The 26,087-nt window shown below is 35.2% G+C and overlaps 1 protein-coding gene across 1 annotated transcript in view; it reads left to right on the top strand.

The window, feature by feature from the left end:
• Positions 1–558: 558 nt before the first annotated feature.
• Positions 559–26,087, top strand: part of LOC119188927 (potassium voltage-gated channel protein Shaw-like) — a 63,381-nt gene continuing 37,852 nt past the window's right edge. Inside the window, exon 1 of the mRNA XM_037437183.1 lies at positions 559–801. The gene's annotated coding sequence lies outside the window, so the exon portion shown is untranslated. The remainder of the gene's footprint in view (positions 802–26,087) is intronic.

The raw sequence follows: 26,087 nt of genomic DNA, 5'->3' as shown, positions 1-26,087 counted from the left end.
GCAAGACAAGCAACAGTCATTCAGTTTGTCGAAAAGTAATCAACTGTCATACATAAAAATCGCTTTAAAATGACAAAACAAGTCACTTAGTAACAACAAAGAAGTTAAAGAAGTCATTTAGAGATATTCATTTCAGTCTATAAAGATATATGCCGATAATAAAGCCATATTACACTGCCTACGTACAACGTAAGGTGTACTTGTAATTTCCACGAATGCAATGTACTATAATATTTACAAAGGCATTCACTCGTAACGATTCGAAAAGGACTACCAATTACATGTATTATGTCACAGTCGGCAAATTAACAGTTTTTATTCAATTTCAAATGCATGTGGACAGTAGTTCGAGTGAGACAGAATGCTTCCCAACACAAACGCACCCTTTTCCGCCCGAAGATTTGATTATACACTTTATTCATTATATTATAAGGTGGAGAATACAATGGGGCATGCAAATTTCAGTTCATTACAAAATGAAATGTGTCTAGGTACCTAAATTGCACGCGCGCCTGCGCGAACACGTACAGAGCTTTAGTAACTCACAGACCGTGGCAGTGGGCGCACGCAGCGCCGCCTGGCGGCACCACACAAAACAAAAATAATGTACGAAAAGCACACGCAGAAATCTGTAACAGTGACGTCATTGGATACGAGTGCATAATATTTTTGATCAGTGTTATTGGTGTTCTTTTTTCAATTTTTTTTTTTTATTTTTATTTTTTTTGGTGTGGGCATCGCAGTGCGGCAGTAAGGCGTAAGGCACCCAATGAGGCTCTGCACCTCTGCTTCTCGACGCAGGTTCGTATATTAAATTACTATGTTGCGTGCACAACTACGGAAATGGTAATATTTTAACTCACAGTTGGTACCGTTAAAGTTTTACGCGAACACTATTTAGGGCGAATAAATTGGGGTGGATCCAGCGCAACTTTTATGTAAAATTACGTAGGTGTTTTAATTTTTTGTATAATTTATAGAGGGTATGTTTTTATGGTATTTTTAACGAGGAACAGAGGGCTTTGTGCGTGTACATACTTTCCATATTTTATATTTTAAATTACTCAAAAACAAAAACACATCATGCCTTTATCCCCGATTAGGCATTCATAACTCCCTAAGGATATTAAATATCATTATAATTAATTAATATTCTAATAATGTTATATTACGTGGAAGTAGAATTAAATTATTCTGCGTAACTAAGGAATAAATATAATTACTTTTAATCAAATAGAAACTAGCACAAATGTTATACAATAGTTCTTAATGGTTTCCATTTAATAATATCATTATAATATATTCTGTCCCACTGTTGGGCACGGGCCTCCTCTTCTATTATAAGGGATTAGAACTTATTCCACGCTGGCTAGTGCGGATTGGCAGAATTCACATATTCTCAAAATTTTTATAAGTATGTTTTTAGGTATGCAGGTTTCCTCGCGATATTTTCCTTCTCCGTTAAAGCAAGCGATAATTCGCAAAGAGTACACACATAACTCCAGAAAAGTCAGAAGTACATGCCTTTTGGTTTTGGAAGCTGCAGACATTTGTCTGACAGACCGTTCCATTCCCGACTAGGCTACAGCCGCTACTTATATTCATTGTTCATTAAAAATAACGGGAAAATAAATGTTTAGAAATTGACCGCGTGAAACAAATACTATCCAAAGTTCTTACAGACTTCGTCAAAATTTTCTTAGTAGACACCATGAGTATATAGGTTAAAGAGAAAAATGTTTTACCTTTATCAACAGTACTAAAAGTTATAATATAAATATTTGTCCTAGCTCATGAACACGCAAGGTCAGCGAAACTGAGCCTCAAAACATGTCCAAATGTTCTTCAGCCTTTGAAAGTCAACTGAACACAGACCTGCCCCAAAGATTTCCTGACTAACGTGTTAGAGCGACCTGCATCTAGTGGGTTCCTGCAACCATTACGAGGTCGTCTGTCAACTTTGCCTAATATTATATTTCCTTAAATATACAGGCGTAACTAGTTAAAACAATATTCGCTTTTTATTGCGTTCCGTGATAGGAGATGAGCCTATCGTTATGTCCAGGACTGGTGGTAGGTCTCTCATATGTTGGAGTCCGCCTGGGTAGGTACCACAACAATATCTATTTTTGCCGCCACTCAGCAGTGTATACTCAATGTTGTGTTACGGTTTGAAGGACATTTTAGCCAGTGTAACTACTGGACACCACTGAAATACCGAACAATACTTTGTAATTCAAGGTGTTGGATGGTGTTTTTACTGTTTATCAGCGGTCATATGGCTTACCATCAGGTGAACGGTTAGCTCATTTCGTCATTCAAAGCAAAAAAGAAATCAGTCTCCAAGAAACGAAGCATGCAAAACCGAATATTATTTTGAACGATTCGAACCTGAGACGTAAAACCAAACAACTACGCCATTGACGCAGCCGGATCAAAAAACTTAATAACTTTACTTAGCATTTACCCTTCGATTACTAATTGATATCAAAACAAAGCAATGCATAAAGACAACCAAGAAAATGATAATTGTTGTTAACTGCAGTGACAAGGCACTTAAGTGTTTTATAGAATTTATTGCAAACCCTGAAAAGAACGTACTTGTATAAGTTTTCGTGCATTTTGAACTACAGTAATTATTTAATATAATTAAAATATCTTTTAGATTTCATAATGTAAGTCAAGCAAAACTTATACACTAGCTATTGCTTGCGGTTCCGCCCACATTATAAAACCTTCGTAGAATAAAAGTCCCACTGTGCAATTTGTATTTTTATTGAGTTTTCTGTACGACTATAAAATGATAACTTTAATATTGTAGCATTTGCTGGTGGTAGGATATTTGTTGTATAATGCAAATATTAATATCTGTTATTAAATCATACTTGTGGCGCCATCTATTATGTTTCAAAAAAATAATTGTCTTTGTCCTCCTCCATCTCTTTCTCGGTCGTAAATATATGTCGTATAACGAAAATATGTCGTTGATTTAAAATTAGAAAATTAAATTGTGTTTCTCAAAAAGTATCCACAAGTTTTCCTGCATTCCTGCTATATGTATTATTTGATAAGCACGTGAAGCCATTGGATCTGTTTTTATCGAGTGATCCCTCTGCATCTGATCATTTCCGAATCAGCCTATGTATATCTGGTTCCAACAGGCCGGCACAATTGTGTCGATTGCCGAGGGATAATCATCTCTCCTCAATCGACATTCTATTGGACCCCACAACACTTACCATCAGGTGCTGTGGAGTCACTTAGTCGTGCCCGTATGTAAAAACAAATCAAGTGCTTAGGGTTATTTTGCAAATGCGGATACAAAATACCTTATCTTTAACAAAAGGTTCTAAAGTGCCTATGGCCAGGTCTCTAGCTCATGAACCTCCTACAGACTAGAGATTCAAAATATACGTTTAAATACATTCAACATATTTTAATAGGATTTCAAAGAGAGACGGAACAGTTATTATTAAAGAATATTACCTATAACTTTACCATTGGCAATACCATTGAAAAAGAGTATCATAATTATATAGTACAATAAGTTACGAAGCTCCTAGTGACTTGAAACATAAGGTAAACTTAAATCAGTCACCATTCTCCACAGGTTTTATATAATACTAGCTTTTGCTCGCCGTTTCGCTCGCGTGTATTGTAGCTTCCTATCAATAAAAAAAAAGCAATTCACCTTTATATTTTAGTATAGATTATATGTACTATAGTAATTATAACAATTGTCGAGAAATCAACAATTTATTAATATTACTATAGATTTTTTATAAACTTAGCGAGGAATTGAAGTATTTAAATTCTACCCGACATAAAAATAATAACAATTTTACCAAAAGCCGTTAAGATCTAGAGTCCATAAGTCGCCGCTTCCCATAAATCTTACACGTCAAATTACGTTAAATGCACACGCGTCCCACTCTGGGAATTTGGGACTAATAATTATTTCAAGTGGAAGCCAAAAGGCTATTTTTAATACAGTATTTCTTTTGTCTTCATAAATATAATCTGATACAAGGAAGGTAATTTAATAATGTGTATTTATTATTATCATATAATGAGGCTCTGAGGCAGGTGAATGTCGACTTGGTGAAGTTTGATATAGTAGTTTATTTCTTCAAGAGGATATCTGGTAGATATTCGATCTCCAACTCCTAAAGCTAATTAAGGAACGTTACCGTGCAATGGTATCTCCATTGCACGTTCAAATCTCGAATGAAACTATTAGTAGTTCAAATCTCGAATGAAACTATTAGTAGTTCAAATCTCGAATGAAACTATTAGTAGTTCAAATCTCGAATGAAACAATTAGTAGTTCAAATCTCGAATGAAACTATTAGTAGTTCAAATCTCGAATGAAACTATTAGATTTCTTTAATACTCTGCAGAAAACATTGTATCTAAAGCTTGCTTGACTGGAAAGTTACCACAAAGAAATATTATAGTTACCTCCTTTAAATCCCCCTACTATTGGCTACAGGAACCCTCGCAGATAGTTTGATTTAGACTTATATCCACCACGCGAGCATCGAACCTTACACCTCAAAGATTACAGTCCAAAAACACTGACACCATTCGAAACCTTCAACCTTCGAATTTATTTCCACATAGTACCTTTTCCCTACACCAAGGCCAAACGTTTGTATTATTGGGTCAAACCCTGTTACTTACACACAATAAAGAAACAAGGTTATGTTCAGTGCCTTTTATGAGCTCGTGGGAAGTGGAGGGGGGGGGGGTATCGATTTGGGATGATCTTTATGAGATAAGGTATTTTTAGACCTCAATATATTCATTTAATGAGAATGATGGAAAAGTAGACGAGACAATAAGGGTATCATTAGAATGCTATATAAATCGATGATGGTTATCGATGTCGAACTATCTTGTTCAGGCTGATGGCGAAATTGTTTGCAATTAGCCTATATGTGGAAACTGAAAATATAGTAATACTTCCTTTATTGCCTTAGGTGATGATATCGTAGTTAGAAGTACAACGAACTGGTGACACAAATGTTCGCAGGTACAAAACCTAAGCACACACCTCAGACTTTACCAAATTGATGTGTGTATCCTTTGTGAATTATCGCTTGCTTTATCGATGAAGAAAAACATCGTGAGGAAACCTGCATACCTGAGAAGTTCATCTATCTTCTTCTATACTTATAATTAATCTGTAGAGAGGTCAATTCTGTATATGAAATATATTTCCAAAATAAAAATAACTATCAGGGGGTGATTAGGGATCGATACTGATGCCAAAAATGCAATTAGTAAAATTTTTGTCTGTCTGTCTGTCTGTCTGTCTGTCTGTCTGTCTGTCTGTCTGTCTGTATAACATAATAATATCTCCTGTGCTGGTTATAGTATACTTTTCATCACGCTACAATTAATAGGAGCAGAGCAGTGAAGGGAAATGTTGGGAAAACACTCCTGTTTTCCCAACATTTCCCTAAGTTACTCAATTTTTTAAGCTTCCGTCGCGTGTGCAACCTTAATGGTTAAAGCTACACAGAAATCATGTATGACGGAAATGTTCTCCTTAAAATTATGTAAAAAATATCCCACGACAGCATATGTCTATCTTTTATGGTTGACTCACAATAACACGTGTAACTCCCGATAGCTTAGCAGTTCGAAGCTTTCTCATTATATTTGTCTACTCTTACGTTTATAACACTCTCAGTCATCCCTAATTAAAAAAGTTAACATTATTAAATATTCCATAAAAAATAATCATAGAAATCGGTATAGAAACACCAAAGTTATACATGAGATACGCTAATAATAAGCCATCATGCGTGAATACTGAATCATGCTATAAGGATTATTTTTGTATATATATAAGGTCGCGAACGCACAGGCAGACGGCTTGCTTGGCACTTAGAGGCTAGCGAATCACCTAGCGAGTAGCTTCGTAAAACGAACATTCTCGAACGTTCGCGACCGGCTCCATTTTTGAAGTCCGAAATCCACGCGGGCGAAGCTGCGAGCGGAAGCTAATTTATAATAATTTAGAAGGTATGGTTACCGGTTACCTTGATCGACTAATGCCTTAAACCCTCTCAGTAGTAGAGGAGGTTCGTGCACAGCAATGGGACAGCATATTATACAGGACTGATATTTTTATTATTATAACTTAATTTAAAATAACCAAGCTAGCTTTCATAGCACAACCTAAAAGCAAATTACAATTAACCGCTCATTCCAAGAACTTTCTAGACTTTTCGCGAAACTAATTAGGTAATTACAAAGCATGCAAAATGGCGCATGGTAGTCAGTTGGAAATTGTGCGAAGTTTGAGGTGTGCAGTGGAGTATAGTTTGATTAATGAGATGCCAGAAACACGCGGAGATCAGTGCGAGAGTATCTCGATTCTTATTATTATGCCGGCAATCGTTGCTACTTCTTTAAAATTTAAGTTTCTTATATAGATTGGTAGGTACCACCATAGACGTTGCTAAGAACCACTGTCAAATCATTTTTTGGCTTAAAGGATAAAAACGTAGTAGGATTATAAATTATATACTAGGAATTATGAGCCTTATTAACATCTAATGGCCGCCAAACTCAGTACATTTATATGAAATGAAGACGCAGTTGTTACTGGTCTGGCACTTGTCATCAAGCGAGCGATATACTCGTCTCGTCAAACATAAAAAAAAACCTTTCATCCTAATTTCAATAGGACTATTTTGAACCTCCACACTGTACCAACCAACAAAATATTCTAAAATAGCCAACGTAAACCAGGAAGTCAGAGCGCGATTTACAAGTGTTCTCTCCAGCTACTAATGATTAATTACTTTAGCCAAAGTCTATCAACAAGCGTCTTATCGGGTCTCTTTACATGGGTTTGCTGGTGTTAGGATATATTTTATATCCGCCCGGATAACGACCACCATACACTAACCCCCTTATTCATAGACGTTTTTTATCTAAGGACAGAGTAAAGCTGTGATAACAAGTCTGTTTTGCTTTATCTCAATATTAGCCAATCACAACGGCCCTATGTCTACACACTGCGAAGGATGCCATGCCGTCAGCACTGAGAAACAGACTTGTTATCACAGCAATACTCCGTCCTTAGATAAATAAAGTTTATGAATAAGGGGGTTAATCTTTGTGCTATAATACATCAAAAACCCCAAACACAAAACATCGGCATACTTTAATATCCGTCCGAAATCTTTTCAGCGGATAGGTCAGCAAGCCGCGCCCAAAGCTGTTTCAATTTGTATAGTGTATTCAGCGGTATCTGGAGCGAGCTATTATATCCGTCGGTAATTAAATGAGCTGTTTGGACAATATATTATGTGAACGTCTAAATAAATTGTTAGGTTTTAGTTTTAGTAATGTAATCGTCACTGGGTGGCGTTTGATACGGCTTTGATCTCGGGTTCGAATCCCGGGTCGGGCAGTAAAGATGTCAGCCCGGAGTTTAGAATTTGTATTAGATATGGTAAGAAATTTGCCTCTTATAACATGGACGTAACTCACTTGGCTAATAGTAAGTGTCCTGCTTGTAGGTCTAACTACCCGTTAGGAATTGAAAGCGTGAAGGGCGTGTGAGTGTTTTTTGTAGCAAGTAGTTTATTTTCTGGACTGCCTCGGTGGCGTAGTTGTATTGCATGTCCGGTACAATAGCGCTCTGAGGTCCTGGGTTCGAATCCCGGGTCGGGCAAAGTGATATTTGGGTTTTTCTGCTCAGGATCAGCCCGGAGTCTGGAATTTGTGCCCGATATGGCGATAGGCTCGCCCCCTATCACATCATGGGACGGAACATACTTGGCGAAAAGTGGGTGCCCTAGTTGCGCCTCTGCATACCCCTTCGGGGATAAATGCGTGATGTTATGTATGTAGTTTATTTCTGACAAGGTATTTCTTGTAATTTTGCGTGGAAAGCCTTTCCCGCTGTAATAATCCCGGAAACATAGAGCTCCATAGCCTCATCTGGACGACGTCCGCGCCATCTCTCACGAATTTGTTTAATAAATTTCTATAATTCCCCATTGGAATTACTAGGAAAAATAGTAAAATATATAATAATTCAGGACATGGTCTATTCATGTACCAAATTCTATCAGTCTCTTCGTCACAACATAGTATAAAACAAAGTCGCTTTCTCTGTCACTATGTGTGCTTAAATCTTTAAAATTACGCAACGGATTTTGATGCGTTTTTTTTCAATAGATAGAGTGATTCAAGAGGAAGGTTTATATGTATAATAATAACATCCATTAAATAGTCAGCATTGCACCAGTGCGATGCCGGGGCGGGTCGCTAGTTTATTATAATATTCATAAATAAGACATTGATATTAAATTACTATACGCAATTGGTCTAGTCATTTAGAAGAACAAAAAGAACATTTTAAAACAAAACTAGTTGCCGGATTTTATTCCGGATTTTTATATTTAAATTTTTGGCCGAAATAAAAAAAAATATAATTGCAAAATGTAGGTAGATATTGTAACATTGATTTTCTTACGACCAACTGTTAGTCCGTCTCGTGACGATGAAGACTGCAAAGATTTCGAAACATCAGGAGAAAATTAATATAGAAACCACGATAAAATCCGAAAAGTAGTTTTATTTCGATGTCCATCATTCGCATTAACATATAAATTATTAGTAGGACATATTAGTAACCTAATATCTGCTTCCCCCTTACTCTTTTAGACAAATACCATATACCATTAAATACAATATGAAAAGCGAGCTTTCCAAGTCCTGCAATCACGAAAAGAAAATGAAAACAGGAAATATTTTCAGTGAAAATGTGCACGAAATTCGCGCTTGTACTATATGCAATTACATGATGGATTTTTGTTGTTTCAATTTCAGCGGAATTTTCACCGCAATGATATTAGAATTTATCGCTTTTTCGAAACGAAAATGTTCTTTTGTATTTTTAGCTGTAGGATTTTAGGTCATGGCATGATTACATTATCAACGTCATGGATAATCCAGAAAATGTACTAACATTTCACTATTTTTATGGTTTACTTTATCAAAATGCTTTACTATTTCTCTACAGAAAAGATTTTTCGGGAAATTAATAATAATGTACATTATAATATCAGCCCTGCATTATATACTGTCTTACTGCTGGGCACGGGCCTCTTCTACTACTGAGAGGGATTAGGCATTAATTCACCACGCTGGTCTAGGGCGGATTGGTGGACCCGCAAAATTCTTATACAGAACTTCTCAGGTTTACTCACGATGTTTTTCCTTCATTTTAAAACAAATGATAATTCGTAAAAATATAGAAATAACTTTAGAAAAGGCAGAGATGCGTGCCCTTGGGCTTTGAACCTGCGGACAATCGTCTCGGCAGTCCGTTCCACTCCCAACTAGGCTGTGGCCACGTCCACCACGTGGATGATTAAATAATTATATTATTTATCATTACATTCACTATATATTTAAAGTTCTATAATAATATAGGAATAAAAAATTACCGTTTCAAAGTAATGAAACCCAAGTCCTCCCACTAAAAAAAACTCACCGCCAATGCTATTTTGAATTATTTTAAAGAATAACAATGTGGTTCATCTTTTTAGAATATATTTGTCGAAATACGAGTGTCATAGTGATGTGCCTGCTTATTGTTCGGATATCCGCTGATATCCATATCGGAGAAATTTTATTCGTTGAAAAGATAAAACTAGTGTATTTTACGGACTTTATCGCAGTTATTCATTCGTGGTGACAAGGCAGATACGAAGGCTGCAGTCTTCTATACGTCGGGAGAAAATAATAATATAAATAACCGCTATAGAATCCAAAAAATAATTTTATTTCAATGTCTAAAATTCGTAAACATAAGAAATCATTTAAATGTGTGAATCAAATTGTTTGAAGGTCTTTTATTTTTTGGCGATCTTATCGCTCTAGGCAATGTCTTCCAGACAACGATAGGATGGATGTCTACATCTTTCTCATAATCACATATTTGATTTTGCTTCAGATTAAGATATTAGAGTCATTAAAATCCGATGTCGGATACTTAAAAATCCGCTTCATATCCGACGGCACATCCCTATCTCGGTTCAGTTAAAATGAGATCTGGGAAGCGGTAAAGTTGGTGAAACTCAAGGAATGTGCTTAAAAGTTGGCGAACTTTTAGAACTCTGTCGCAGTGAAGTATAGTGGGACAACTGGGTAACGTTGTCTTCAAAGTTTTGTATATTGATACATTTTAATCAAAATTTTCTTTTGGGTTAGATATTACATCATACTGATAAAGTGATGGTGATTTAAAGTAATAAAAAACCTTAAACATATTTTTTTAATTTCTTTTTTTATTTAGACTGCTTTAGTGACGTCACATTGCCTAATCCGGGGATCAAATCTAAGACCTAAGCAATGCAGTCGTACCGTAATACAACTAAGCAATTGAGGCATACATTCGTCCAGACACAGTCAATCTCTATTCAACGCAGTGATTACATAAACAGACCACCTAATCTAAAGTCATCAACATTGACTGACATGAACTTATCATCCAGCCAGTTTATGTCAGTCTATGTTGAAGACTAGATTAGTTTATTGGCAACTTACTGAGTGAGGGCACTGGTTGGAAATCTAGTTTTATTAAATTGTACTAAAGCCATAACATATCGATACACTGGTGTTAGGTCTCTCATATGTGAGAGTCCGCCCGGATAGGTACCACCGCACTGTCTATTTCGGCTACCAAGCAGCAGTATGTAGGCACTGCTGTGTTTCAGTTGGAAGGACATTGTAGCTAGTGTAACCACTGGACATAATTATACTTAACTTCTCATCTCTCAGGATGGCGACCGCAATGGAATACCAAACAATACTTTGTAATTCAAGGTGTTGGATGGTGTTTCTACTGTTTACGGGCGGTCGTATCGCTTACCATCTTCATTCAAAGGAATATTAAAAAAAAAACGTTTCTTCGCGTCCTCCTAATAAACCTCCAACTTGCATTTATAATATTAATAAGACAACTTAATCCACAAATCACTAAATACTCAAAAGATAAAGTCTAATCACAAGTCTAGTTCTATATTGAGTGAATCGATATGCTCGCGTGAGGCGATGACGTTAGATTCAGACGGGACGCACACGAAAACCCTTTGGTTGCTACACTTCGATATCCAGTTATCACGAAATGATATACCTTGCTGATAAATTAGCGTATTTGTCTTTGTAACTTCTTTTAGAACTAACGAGAGAGTAACCGGTTCGACTGGGATACCACTGAGTAACTAAAAACCAATAGAAAATTACAATTTATTATATAGAGAGTAATTTTGCTGGTGATGAGATATATTTTATATGTGCCCGAATATCGACCACCGTACACAAGGTATTAAAACCCGCCGTAGTAGCCCAACTGCCTCGGTGGCGTAGTTGTATTGCATGTCCGGTACAACAGCGCTCTGAGGTCCTGGGTTCGAATCCCGGGTCGGGAAAAGTGATATTTGGGTTTTTCTGCTCAGTATCAGCCCGGAGCCTGGAATTTGTGCCCGATATGGCGATAGGCTCGCCCCCTATCACATCATGGGACGGAACATACTTGGCGAAAAGTGGGTGCCCTAGTTGCGCCTCTGCATACCCCTTCGGGGATAAAATGCGTGATGTTATGTTATATGTTATGTAGTAGCCCAAGTGAGTGCGTCGCGTTCCGGAATCAGCCAGTGTATATCTGGCACCAATAGGCCGCCATAATTGTGTCGACTGCCTAGGGGTCATCTCTCGTCAGTTGATATTCTACTTGGTCGCACTCCACTTACCATCAGGTACAGTGGCGTCACTCTGTCGTACTTGTACAAAGAACTATCTGTAAACACGCTCTTCTACCCTTATTTCGCCATTCCTTTTATTGAATGTTGGCAGTATCAATAATTCCTACAGCATTCTAGTGGTTTATAAGCGGTGATATTCACCGTCAGATTACTAACTTGTTTTTGTCTTCTGTAAATTTAAAAATTCTTCTTATCTGCCTACTTATCGGCGAGGAAATACTACTGGTGGTAGGTCTTTCATATGTGAAAGTCCGCCTGCGTAGGTACCACCGCGATATGTATTTCTGCCGCCAAGCAGCAGTGCGTAGTCCCTGTTGGGTCCCGTATTGAAGAAGATTGTAGCTAGTGTAACTAGACATAATAAGACTTATCACCTCATGTCTCAGGATGACGAGTGCTTTGTAATTCAAGGTATTGGATGATTGAAATAAAAACTATTTAAACGGATTTTATCGCGGTTTTTTATATTATTATTTTCTCCCGACGTTTCGAAGACTTTGCAGCCTTCATGGTCACGGGGGGGACCATGAAGTCCCCCCCGTGACCATGAAGGCTGCAAAACATAAGAAATCATTATGTATTGGATGATGTTTTTGTTTATGGGCGGTCGTATCGCTTACCATCAGGCGAACGGCAAGCTCGTCTCGTCATTCAAAGCTATAAAAAAAAGACACGACGATTTCTTACACAGTCCAACCCATTGTATTCCAGATTTGCAATGACAACGCGATTCCTTTTACCGACGAGTAAAAATAGTTTACAAACGCTCTGTTTTATCTCAGCGAATAAAACTGACTGATTTCGCATCTTTACAATGACATAAAATTTAAACACTGTTTTGTACAAATGAAAATTCCGATTGTGTTTTTTTTATCTCTGCTTTATTGATGATACAATGATGACACTGATTCTCTCTTTCTAATGCCAACGTATGATACTTAATTGTATTATACCTCTTCCTATAATTTTATGCGAAACACTATATAGGAAAACATAAAATATTTTCCCCCTTATAGTAATATCAGCCCTGTATTGTATACTTGCCAACTGCTGAGCACGGGCCTCCTCTACTACTGAGAGAGATTAGGCCTTAGTCCACCACGCTGACCTACTGCGGATTGGTAGACTTCACACACCTTCGAAATTCCTATGGAGAACTTCTCAGATGTGCAGGTTTCCTCACGATGTTTTCCTTCACCGTTAAAGCGAACGATAAATTCACAAAGAATACACACATGATTTTAGAAAAGTCAGAGTTGTGTGCCCTTGGGATTTGAACCTGCGGACATTCGTCTTGGCAGTCTGTTCCACACCCAACTAGCCTATCGCCGCCTACTAATGTGTGATACTCACTTTGTATTGTACCTCTTCCTATAATTTTATGCAAAACACTATGTAGGAAAATATAAAATATTTCCCTCTTATAACCACACGAAAATTTCAAATTGTATTATGCAAAGGCAGGTGAAGTGAATTTCATTCCCCTCCTCATTGTTTATAATAAACAAAATGCCTCCCATGGCCTTTGATACGAAGGATTACACTGGAAGCCATGAAAAGGCCTGCTTAAAACTTCTTTATACGGCCTGTATTTTTTTGGATTCTCATCAGCGAAAGTCGCAATTGTTAAGAGGTTGGCTTGAAAAAGTTTTTGTATGTTTTTTTTTTCTTTTTTGTTTATTTTTACCTGTTTATATACTCAATGATTCTATTCTTTTATTGGAACGTTTATATTCGAAATTTAAAAATAACTGTAGCTATATTTAAATCTTATTTATCGATATTAAAACCAGTTAAGTGCGTGTCAGTATCGCACAAAAGATTCTGTACCAAATTCCGACCGACCCCGATTGACTCTATTTTAGTTTTAATTATTATAAATAAAATTAAATATAATGTAAATTTTAAATAATTGTGTTCAGAAATATTTTTAATACATTTAATTTTCACCTCGATGACAATCAACTCTAACCCTTAACGACGAGGTAACAAAAACTACATCACCTAAATAATTTATTTAAACACTATCTTTACAATTTATCAAACCTGAACAACCTTTCGTGTAACAAGAGATTGCGTTTGACCTAAAAACGGATAGCCGATATATTTGCACTGCAGTGTATCGGGGTTCGATAACATTATTAAGCCTGTGAAGGCATTTAGATATGCCTGCGATAGTACCCAGTGATAAGGCTTATCATTCACGTTTCGCCAAAATATATAAAATTGTATGTAAGTACATATAAATAAATAAAATAACAGTATTATATACCACTCACAGCTGGACACAGGCCTCCTCTGCTACTGAGAGGGATTAGGCTCAGTCCACCACGCTGGCCTAGTGCGGATTAGTAGACTTCACACACCCTCAAAATTCCTATAGAGAATTTCTCAGGTATGCAGGTTTCCTCACGATGTTATCCTTCACCGGTAAAGCTAGAGATAATTCACAAAGAATACGCACATCATTTTAGAAAAGTCAGAGGTGTGTGCCCTTGGGATTTGAACCTGCGGACATTCGTCTTGGCAGTGCGTTCCAAACCTAAATCGGCTATCGTCGCTTTTTTTTAAAGTATTAACTCTACTATAAATAAATAATTTAAAAAGTGATTTATTTTACACACGGATTAACCACGATAGTGGCTCGTGTAAAAACGAATTATGAATTCCACCGATTTGTATATATTAAACAAAGTAATATAATTCTCGTGGCACGGAACAAAGTAACAATTAATTTATAAAACAATATTTAGACCAAATTCTCATCCTTTTTTTAACTTAATTAAAAAAAATTGTTAATGCAGTGCAGGCCAAAAAAATGGCCAATACTTAAAGATATTTCTAAAAATAATATCTGTTCTTCAACTAGTCACGAATACTTTTAGTTTTCCCTGACCAGTAATTATGAACGAGTAAACCGGCCGTCAGTGTAAACAGTTACGCGGTTTGTTTATTTTCAACCGGCTCACCGCAGTACATAAATCATGGAGATTTTTGCGCTGTAAACAAAGGAAGAACGTCACGATGAACTACAGCTCAAACTTGGCGTTTGTAAAATTAATTTTCTCTCTATTCCTGCATTTATTTTCTAATAGTTAATTATCGTAATGATTCCTTATGTTTACGAGAATGTTACATTGAAATAAAACTATTTTTCGGTTTGTATCGCGGTTTTTATATTATATTTTTCTCTCAACGTTCCGAAGACTGTAGGTTTCTTGGTCACGGAAGGGCAGAGGTGTTGCTCGTCCGAAAAGATAGTGATAATTTCTACCGACATTTTACAATTGTACCCAATTTTTTGAAGTTTTTTAGTTGTTGACGGTCCGATCTACGCAGAATAAGCTCATAATGTCTTGAAGTCGGGCAGAAGGTCATTCTTTTTAAGATCAGGTTTAGATGAATTTGGCATAACGGATACGCCATGTTCTGAATTAACACATAGGCTATTTTTATTTCAGTATTTACTGCCGTAGGAAACAGTTCAATTTTTAATCAGATTTTTTAATAGATGGCGCTGGCGTCATATGTAATTATTTAAGGACTTCTAATTAAAAAAACTTTTCGAAGCCGCAATCAAAACCTACTGCCGAATATGTTTACGGTTGGTTGTTTATTTTAATATATATCAAATAGACAATGTAAGTCAATGAAAAATGATAAACGACTGGAACAAATAGAAAATTATAACTTAATAATTATATATTTTCTTCTCTTATATTTTATTGTGGAATGGGTTAAAAGAGTCGCTGTAATGTTATTTTTATTTATGAACACAACACTATTACTATAATAATTATAACTATGTAAGAAAAAAACTTGCAAAAGAAAATTCACACCTTAAAAATATAAAAAAAATCAGCTTCTCAGACTTACCATATAAATATCAAATCCCAAAAAAATGAGTACCTACAAATACCTCATAAACAAAATAAAAGCAACCCCAAATTTTAATGAACAAGTTGTTTCTGTCAGTTGCAAATTGCATACATATTTAAACAGCAGTTATTTACACTGTCGGCTAAAAAAAGCGGGCGCAGTTAAATTATTCAGTAAGTACAGTTAATGCAAATAAACGGAAGAATTAATAAGTTTATTTTTAGTTGAATCGCTTTCAGTTTCGTAATCTTTATTTATTTTTCATGTAGTTGTTTGCTGAGAGAGTAATTTATTTGCATCTTCAAAGTTGTTTATAATAGTTTAATTAATAGTTGTGTAGTTTAAATATTATGTTCAAATTATACGTAATAAATTACATAGCAGTTTATTATAAGCACTAACATGAACATAAGGGTATACACACAGACACACGAAAAAAAATCATAAATTAATATATCACACGTTCAAGCTGTCTTGTCAGCTTGAAATAGAAAAAAATACATTAAAAACAGTAATTAAGTTTCCAACTGCCTCGGTGGCAAGTATTATAATACGTCTGCAATTCTTGGGTCACGGGTTTCATCTCCGCATTGAGTAGTGGTATGGGATTTTTCTGCTCAGTATCAGCCAGAAATCTGGAATTTGTTGCCGATTTGGTAATAGGCTCACTACTATCATCATAGAACAAAATACACACGGCAGAAATTGGGCGTACCAGTCGCGTCTCTGACTACCTTTTCGGAAAAAAAGGCGTATGTGTGAAATGATGATGGTGCGTGTCCGACTCATGAAAAGAAACATCTGTGTTTTCTGATATTTATCCAAAGGAATTAAAGAAAAGTTTTTAGAGTTAAGCAAGCCGCTTCTCTGTCAGTGAGCGAGAATGTCCATAAACATTCACAATATCCGCCAAATTTTGTATCACAACACATTGCAGATAATGCACTGTACTATGTTTGTCACCGTGATAAAACATATGTTATATCTTGTAAGTCCTAGTACCTCCAATGGCTACAATTTCTTTAAAATCAGAATACAACAATATTTCCACGAGCATTATGTTGTCAAAGATATTGTAGCCTAATGAGAAAAATTATTAAAAAAAGCAAAGTGTAAAGATTTACAATTATCTAATACTAATATAAACTCTATTAATTCACAGTAACTACACATTCCTCCATTCTTAATTTAGCATCTTATTCCAGCTGTTTGAGATATCTTTAGAGAAATCAATTCCGTTCAAACTCATTACGATCAAAAATATTTATTCTTTAAATACTTTCGTGGCCTTCAGTGTAACGGTTAGTTTTTCATAGAAATCTGTTTGGTAATTTTCTTATGTTTATTTTGATTAGGCTAGTGTTTGGTTTCTGGTCTTTTTTTCTCTGCAGATATTTGGCGGGATGAAGTTTTTGTTGGCATTAAAACGTACCGTATTTGAAATAATATTGCCGCTTTTAAGGTTACGTTTAAGTCATGCGGTGGGAAATTACATGGGAAGTATTAATACATTGGGAAAATATAATGATATTTTGTGTTTATGCGGGAAAATTCAAATATAAATAACGACGGCGATTTAGGTAATTGGGGTTTTTACCTATTTAATTTTTTCAATTAATTGGTTTATTGACGACCACTAACTTAGTTTACTCACTGGCGGGTGCAACCGCCTCTATATTATAAATACCTACATATATTGCGTTATATTCTTCACTCGCACATACTTCACGCTACCGCAACTAATTATAGCACTAAAATATATATGTGTCCCTATAGGCGATAAACCCTGAAAAGTAGTTTATTTCAACACTATTTTAATAAATTTATGAACAATTGGAAATATTTCAATTCACAGTTGGACCAATTTTAGGATTGAACTTGGTGTTTCTACACAATAATCTGTAAGTTCTTTTCAGTATTTAGCCGTTGTCTCTCGTCTCATAGATCTAATGAATTAGTACTTTAAAAAAATCTTTTAATTTTCGACAAAATTACCACAAAAAAACCATGAAATTAGAATCCTTTCCACACTACAAAAAATAAAATTCAGTATTAACTCATTGTTCTAAGGGCTCTTAGTTCTAATGGCGTCTTACTTTTAAAAAATCTTTTTTTACAACTTCGACAAAATTACCCACAAAATCCCATGAAGTTAGAATTCACTTTGAGGAATTATTTATAGGGAGGTAAACATTCTGTAGTAACATTATTTCGTAGCGCAAGCGTAAACAAACAAGAATAAAGTCAACATTATAGAAGGGATATTGTGAGGAAATTGGGTAGAGAGGAGAAACTCCACGCCTCCTACGGTAACGTATATTTAAAAAAGAAACTTTTATTTTTCTTTTAAAAATACTCTATTTAACTTTATAAAAATATTTGATAGTAAATTCGATGTTTGACTTGGGATTAGTTGGGACACCGAAAATATCAAACAATTTTACGAAGTGCATAGAGTTGCACTACCAACGCCACAATATAACTAGACACAAACACACATTCAGGCTTTTTACCTCCAAAGAAGAGCAGAGATGCATCTGATGCACCCACTTTCCACTATACCTATTCCGTCCCATGATGTGAAATTAGGTTTCTTGCTCACTATCAGCCCGGTGCGGCATCTGTCCCCAAAATGACAATACGCTCTCCCGCTATCACATCATGGAAAGGGACACAGGCGATAAGTAGGTGCTTGATTGCACCTCTGCCTACTTCTATAAATATAAAGGCGTGATGTGTGTATCAATTACTACACACAACTCCGTAGTTTTTGTTTACTGAATGGCGGCAAATCCGTCTTCTAAACTAGTAATGCAGTATTGACAGTAGTTCCATCTATCGATATAGATTTTTATTTTTTATGGTACCCCAGCATCTTACATATTAAACACACATGCAATAGGAGATAATAATACGATATTACGTACACATAAGCTAATTACAGACATACACAGCAATGACATAAAAAGTAGACTATAAAATACTGCTTGATTATTACAACAGTCAATCAAAACAATACATTAATAAAAGAAGTAAAATAAACAGAAGATGAGAATACAAATTGTCCACCGTGTAGACTCATTACAAAACAACACTGTTTGTTTTGTTTTTATTTAACGTGACTTTTTTTTCGTAAGGTTTAAAATGGATCGTGGTAAATGTCTAGCCCGAATTTAGTAAGACAGCATACGACAGACGAACGATCTATTGAATCGCTTTAGCAACAACGTTAGGCCATGCTTAATCTTGTACACGTGTTCTAAACGCCATGTCGTGGCTAGCGTTGACCAGCTCAGCGACCATCAATTCGCATTAATTGTACGTCATACATTTAATATGAAACTAGGTTTGTTAAGAACACGCCGTGGTACAAGCCGAATCACCGTATATAGACTAAATGCGATTCGGCGCGTTTCGACTCTGCTCTAGTCAATGCCAAACTTCAGTCACTTTCCCTTCGGTTCAACCTTGCAAGCAGGTTTCCTCACGATGTCTTCCTTTAACGTTCAATCAAGCGATAATTCACAAAGAATACACACGTAATTTTAGATAATTCATAAGTGTGTCTTTGGGATTTGAACCTGCGGACATTCGTCTCGGCAGTCCGTTCCACTCCCAAATAGACTATCGCTGCTTCTTTCCCCGTATCGAATATATTTTCAGAAGCATTTATTTTGTTTACTATTGCCTATACAACTGTTCTGTAGAAATAAGTTGTTTCGGCGTGTAGCTATTTTAAATATTTATGTCTGTGTGTCAATCAAGGGATTTGGTTAACTCTGATTGAAATGTCGGTAATCGGCTTTTAGACGTTCGAGTTTAGGGTTCCGTATCTCAAAACGAAACCTTATAGGACCTCTTTGTTGTCCGTCTGCCTGTCTATGATAATTCTTTTCTCAGAAACACGTACGGGTGTCTAGTTGAAAATACTCAACCCTACGAGCAAAAGATGTGACCGTTTATGTCGCGTATTTTTCAATTTTACAAGACAATCAAAATGTAAAGGATACTTCGTTGACCTAGAATTATTAAATTTGTCAAAACAATGTTACGGCACTTGTAAGGGAAAAATTTAAAACCGTAAATATGTACTGTAATACCAAAAAAATAGCTAGTCTATACAGAGCCCTTGATGCGTGAGTCCAACGCGCAATGTCCGGATTTTTAAAAAATACTGACTCCCACCTTGTAACTTGACGGCATAGAATAGGTATGCGATTAGTCCACTCATTATTTTGTATTCTTTACTATGGCAGTGTAAAGATTATAACTTATAACCCATCGCCGTTTAGAACACAAATTTCAATACTGACAGTGGCCGAAAAAGTTAGAAAAAAAATCAATATTATATTGTACCAAGACTATCTCTACGTATTATAAAACAAAGTCGCCCAACCATCTATATGTCTTAACGCAAAAAACTCAAAAACTACCGAATGGATTTCGGTTAAATTTTGTACAAAGATAGTTAAAAGTCTAGGATCATAGACTACTTTCTAGAGACCGTATAACTCTTCCAAGCAGGCTAAAGGTACTTCTACATAAAAAAAATCTTCAAGAAAATACGATACGCAATTTTTTAAATCCGAAGACGGTCTAAACAAGCCTTATAAGTAAGAAAAGGGGATATTCATCCAGCATTTCAAAAGCTCTCGGATGGGAGTCAATTGGGCGGACTAAATCGTCGGACAGTACTCCTGGCGCGCTCATATCAGATTTTGTGAGGAAAATATTGGAAAATATTCTACCGTCCGCCGAACTAAGTGACTGGAAAATGTATTGGAATCTGGTTTGGGAATTGAGTGTAAGTGGCTCGTGGCTTGGTAGACAGAATTTATTAGTAAGATTTTAAAGTTTGCCTAAGGTACCAATAAAGAGTGTTTTCTTAATACAGTTAAGATAATTTTAGTGGATATAGTATTATAATTTAAGTCTTAATTATCATTGACACTATTTAAGAACCCAAAGAGACATTCATTCTTTTTCTTTTATAATAATTGACAAACTGTGAATGACGAATATTTTAATTCATTTTTCTAAAATTTTATGTAATAATTGTGACACATTAATATAAGATTTTTTGTTACATAAATAATTATGACATAAGTAGTTTAAAAATTCTTAAATTATACTCTAATAAAAATATAATTTAGCGTACCGTCCTCTCGTCTAAAGAATCTCATGTATGGTCATCTATTTTACCTATATTTGCAAAATTAATATATACCTATATTTATCTTACCCGACTACTTTTTATTGCATGAATGCTTAAAGACGGGTGAGACGTTCGCGTATTCGAACTTGAAATAGATTTTTTTTAAGTCAGTTCACTAATCATTAGAACTTACATCTTTCGTAGAGAAGCCGATGAAACGTGATTCTGTTTTATTCTTCATGCCCAACACTCGACTTGACCACATTTTTATTATAAACCAATTATACCGGATTATAAACCAATCTCACTGTTGAGTACGATCTTAAGTTGACATTTAAGATATTGCACTATTTAATAAATAAAACTTGAGCCATTATTTAAACGTCTTGTCAGCTGAGTAGGTGTTGTTTAATAAACAAAACCCAACTCTCAATGTCGGACATATACTATGACTTAAAATACCAACTGAGATGTCGTTGATACCTGTTTATTAATTAGGGAAGATTTTGAGATGATGACTTAACTCGACATGTCTCTGCTAAAATCGCACTTGACAGCGAGATTGTATTATCTATTAATTGAGCCCTGATATATTTTAATGACATGCTGCATTATGCCGGCCTGCTTCTTCACGCTTAAACGATCCAACATTAAAACACATGCCGGTATGATACACAGCCCATTTTGACAGCAACATTAACCCAGCTAGAGTAACTCAAACCGGTGGCCCATAAAACAAAAGAGGTCCCGCCCTCTCTACAAACTTTAAATATTTTAAACAGAAATAACGAATTCTCTGAACACGTTCAAAATCCTTTGCATTTTAAATTCTTTTGTTACGTAAAACTGGTTTTTTGATCCTCTCAAGAAATGTTTGAAACATTTATTCTTTGCAAATGTCTAGAATGGCATATTAATCATACTGAGTCTTTGTGATTTATGATGAGCGATAAAGTAGATTGAAGGGTTTGCTTGGTAAATTATGATCGCAGTTTTACTTGATACTTGAACTGAAGAAATGTAAAGAACTTAGAAGTGATAAAATCAAAAAAGTTTACTCTTATTATAGATTTCGAGGAGAAATGCGTTATAGAAGTATCAAGTCCAAAATATAACATTGAAACACCCCATATTACATTTAGATTATCTCTGTGGCACAGTTGTATTGACCTAGTAATTATTGCTTACTATCAGCCCGGAGTCTGGACATAATTTTTAATACCAAAATGTTGAAATAAAACTATTTTGCGGACTTTATACTATAATTTCGAAGTCTTTGTAGCCTTCGTCCGTCCACCCCGTGACCACGAACTGCAGTCTTCGAAACGTCAGAAGAATATTATAAAATAAAACCGCGATAAAATCCTCAAAATAGTTTTATTACAATGTCTAACATTCACGTAAACATAAGAAATCATTATACCAAAATGTCTTAAATATTTATAGACTATTATTAATAATCAGGCGTCAAAACCAAACATGTCAACATAAAATAAACTAATTCAAACCATATTCCAATAACAATTAGATTCACAACCAAATCCGTCGAACACGAGCGAACAATGCGAACATTCTAGAATCTCAATTCCAGACTGGGAACCAGATCCGATTATGTTTGATGAGAGTGTCATCAGATTTACGCTCCGTTTGCCGTCTGGGACGGTTTTATGTGGAACATGAATGGGTTTCCATCCGCTTTTATTAGTTTCAAATTCGAGTATTCCATTCTATAGAAAGTTTGAACTCAACTTGTAAGGTTAAAATTATAATTATTAGGAAAGTAATTGCTTTAGATCATCCAGGTTTAATATTAACATAGTATAACTAACTTAGTTGGAGTAATAATTAAATATTCTCAGTTACCTTGACTTATCATAAGTGCAATTATGTTCGCCTACGTGATAAAGCATTTTAATTTATCATTAGTGTATAATAATAGTTTAAAATAAAATAAGAACCAGAAAGAAATGTTATTTATGAAAATATACATGGTCATTTTAACACTGCTTTAAAAATGAAACCAAATACATTGTGCCAAAGAATTGTAATGTATTAATTTAGTGTTACTTTGATAATTTTGTAGTTTAATAAAAAAATGGCGTGTGCGTGAGTGTATTTCTGACTAAAAGTGTGATGTTGCCGCCACGACAATTTTTTTTTGAGTAGTAATAGTAGGGTGTCGAAAAATAAAATTAAAATTAATATTTCTTTATATTTAATTTGTTCGAAACCTACACTTGTTTGTATTTTACAACTACGGTTTTAGTAACCTATTATGAAGTGTTATATATTTCCAAGAAGATAAATATTTGGTTATATATAGTAACACTATGTCAAATTGACTCTGTATATTCAAGCAGGCCGGCATAATAATATCGACTGATGAGGTTTAATCGCTCATCAGTCAACACTATAACTAAACCAATTTGGCGAACACACATAAAAAAACATTAAATCCAATATGTTGATCAAACCTAATAAGACATAATTGATTACTATTATACACGAAAGTTATGTTCGAAAAAAACACCGAAAAATCGTAAATTATGTATTATGATTGAAACATTTGTATTAAAATTCGTCCAAATATTAATCCATATAATGAAGAACGTACTGGCGAACTGTAGAGTGCGTTCAGAAACCTTTGATCATGTTTAGAGGGACCGTCTACGTTTATTTTTAACAAATGGATTTTAATATTAATGAGGTACATCTTTACAAGGATAATTAAAGATTAAAGGAAATTTTTGTTTGTCTCAGTGGCGTAGTTGTGTTACGGTACGACTGCAGTGCTGAGGTCTCGGGTTCGACCCCCGAGTCAGGCGAAGTGATTTTTCTACTCTGTAGATATGGCGATTGGCGACAGACTCGTCCCCCATTTCATTGTGGGACGGATACACTCGGCGGAATGTGGGTGCACCAGGTGCGTCTCTGCCTACCCCTTTGGGGATAAAAGGCATGAGTGTATGTGGAAATTTATGAGGCTTGATTGTAGGAAATTGATTTTTTTTTTATCTTGTAGTGTTTCATTACATCTGTCAAGGCTAGAGTAGTCCATATATAATTTAATCAAACCATTTCCACCCATATTAACATAACTTATTTTTCATCATCAGATAAGAATACTTTATAAACCTTAAAATAAAACATAACAAATAAATTATTCTATTTGCATAGATAAAGCAGGCTATTTATTTTGGGTTTTTCTATTAAGTCAAAATATAAATTACTTCAAGGATAACCTATTTTTTACTAGGTCCACTAAACTATTCGATAACACTTAACCTTTAACTAATGCTTGAAAAAAAAAATAATTTATTTATTGTGGCACACTAACAATTAAGTTAATAATTGTCTTTAGTTAAAAGTAAAGCAAAGCTATGCTTAAAAATCAATTTTTTCGTTTCATTGGGCATGATAAGCCACAGCTATTCATACTCATAGAATAAGCCGCTGTGATTGTTTAACCCAATGATGTAAATGATGCTGGTGGTGACTTTACTTTAATTAACTCTTAGATCATTTAGTGCTACATTGCGTAACATATTGAGCAGCATATAGCTACAGAGTACTAAGCATTACAAGTTCCCTTACTACCTTATAAAGAACCAATTATAATAATAAAGAAATATATTTTACCGGTATTGAGAAAGCCTCCGGGCTTCAATACATTAAATATACAGAAAAAGCTTTACAAGACTCGGATCTTTTGAACTCTTCGGTGAAATAACATTTGGAATTTCGTCTGTTGTATGGTTCTTTGTTGGAAACGAGTATATATTTTTCGTGGCGTATAAAAATAATTAGAACACAGTAAATTAATACAGTCATTTCTTGAATTTCGCTAGATTGCGATAGTGAAATAAAATTGGCATGAATTACAACTCTCTTTCCTGTCGCCAACAAATGACTTCATTACATAATCACCATTCCGTTTTTGGTCCCGTGTAAACTCTATAAACTGGTTGCTAAATACAAAAAATAAACTACTATACTAACAAATTTAGATGCAGCATCTATCAACCAATCAACTGATTAATTGTAACTGGTTAACGGAAATGTTAAATGAATGACGAAACAAACCACGAAGAAAACTAGAAAAACTATAAGATCGCTTGTACATACTTGTATATTCAGATTTCCAAATAGAAGATGAAAGATGAAATAAGATATACAAATTTATTAAAGTGACAACCTGACTTGAGCTCTAAAATACTGTAAAAATTTCTAGAATATATATTTAAAAATATATCAAATGTTACTTCTGAAATAACTAACAAATGTAGTCTGTGATGTCAAGATATTTGTAAAAAGGAAACATAAAGACCTCAGAACCAATTTGGATCAAATTTGGCATATAGATAGACAATATCCTGAGTTGACATATAGCTAATAATTTTTTTTGGAAAGTACATAAAATTACTTTTGTTCTGGGAAAGGTTTGTCACATGGACGGAACCGTGGGCAACGCCTCGTTACACAAACTTCTAACCTCACTAACATAGCTTTGTTCCTTGGGTACCAAATACAATTTTCGCTTCTGCGTCACACATGCCCAAAACAAATATTTACACGTCCCATTAAACTGTTCTCCATTCATGTTGGTTATTACCAAAGGGTCAGGTCCGTTACTGCGCAAGTCCGTTCCTTATGAAAAATTATCGTTGTACTTGTTAGATATTAAGATTGCACAATTGCCTACTTTTAGATCTGCGTTTGCGTCTACAATTGTAAAGACTACATAATTGCACATTATGAGTCGAAGAATCTGTTTTTCAATCTTTTAAGCAATTAAATGCTGCACCTGTGGGTGACACGATGAAGCAGCCAGGTTGAATGGAGACCGTGATTAGGTAGATGTTGTGTGGGATGCCCTGCTGCACGAAGGACAGACGACTTGAAAAAGGCGGCGGGTGGATGGATGCGGACTGTTCAAGACTGGGATGGTTGGTGCTTAGGGCGGCCTGCGTTCAGCAGTGGATTGCGACAGGCTGATTGATTGATGGTTGTTACTTTGACATAAAATTATTATCGAACTGTTGTCATCGACTATTGTCTGGTTTCGGACAACTTTATAACTAGACACAATTTGTGTCCTGTTTCGAAAACGAAATTACATTTAATAGACTATCGTATTTTCTCCAACTGAAAGGCAATTATTTATAACTGTTTTAGTATTCGACGCGCGGAAAAACAGGTTTTATTCCAAGCAATTCCACAAGGCCAGCATCCCTCAGTTACTTGGTTATCAATCA

The sequence above is a fragment of the Manduca sexta genome, chromosome 10, assembly GCF_014839805.1.
Source record: "Manduca sexta isolate Smith_Timp_Sample1 chromosome 10, JHU_Msex_v1.0, whole genome shotgun sequence".
NCBI lineage: Eukaryota > Metazoa > Arthropoda > Insecta > Lepidoptera > Sphingidae > Manduca > Manduca sexta.
Note: the sequence above shows the minus strand (reverse complement) of the source record. Positions and strands in the feature narration are given on the sequence as shown.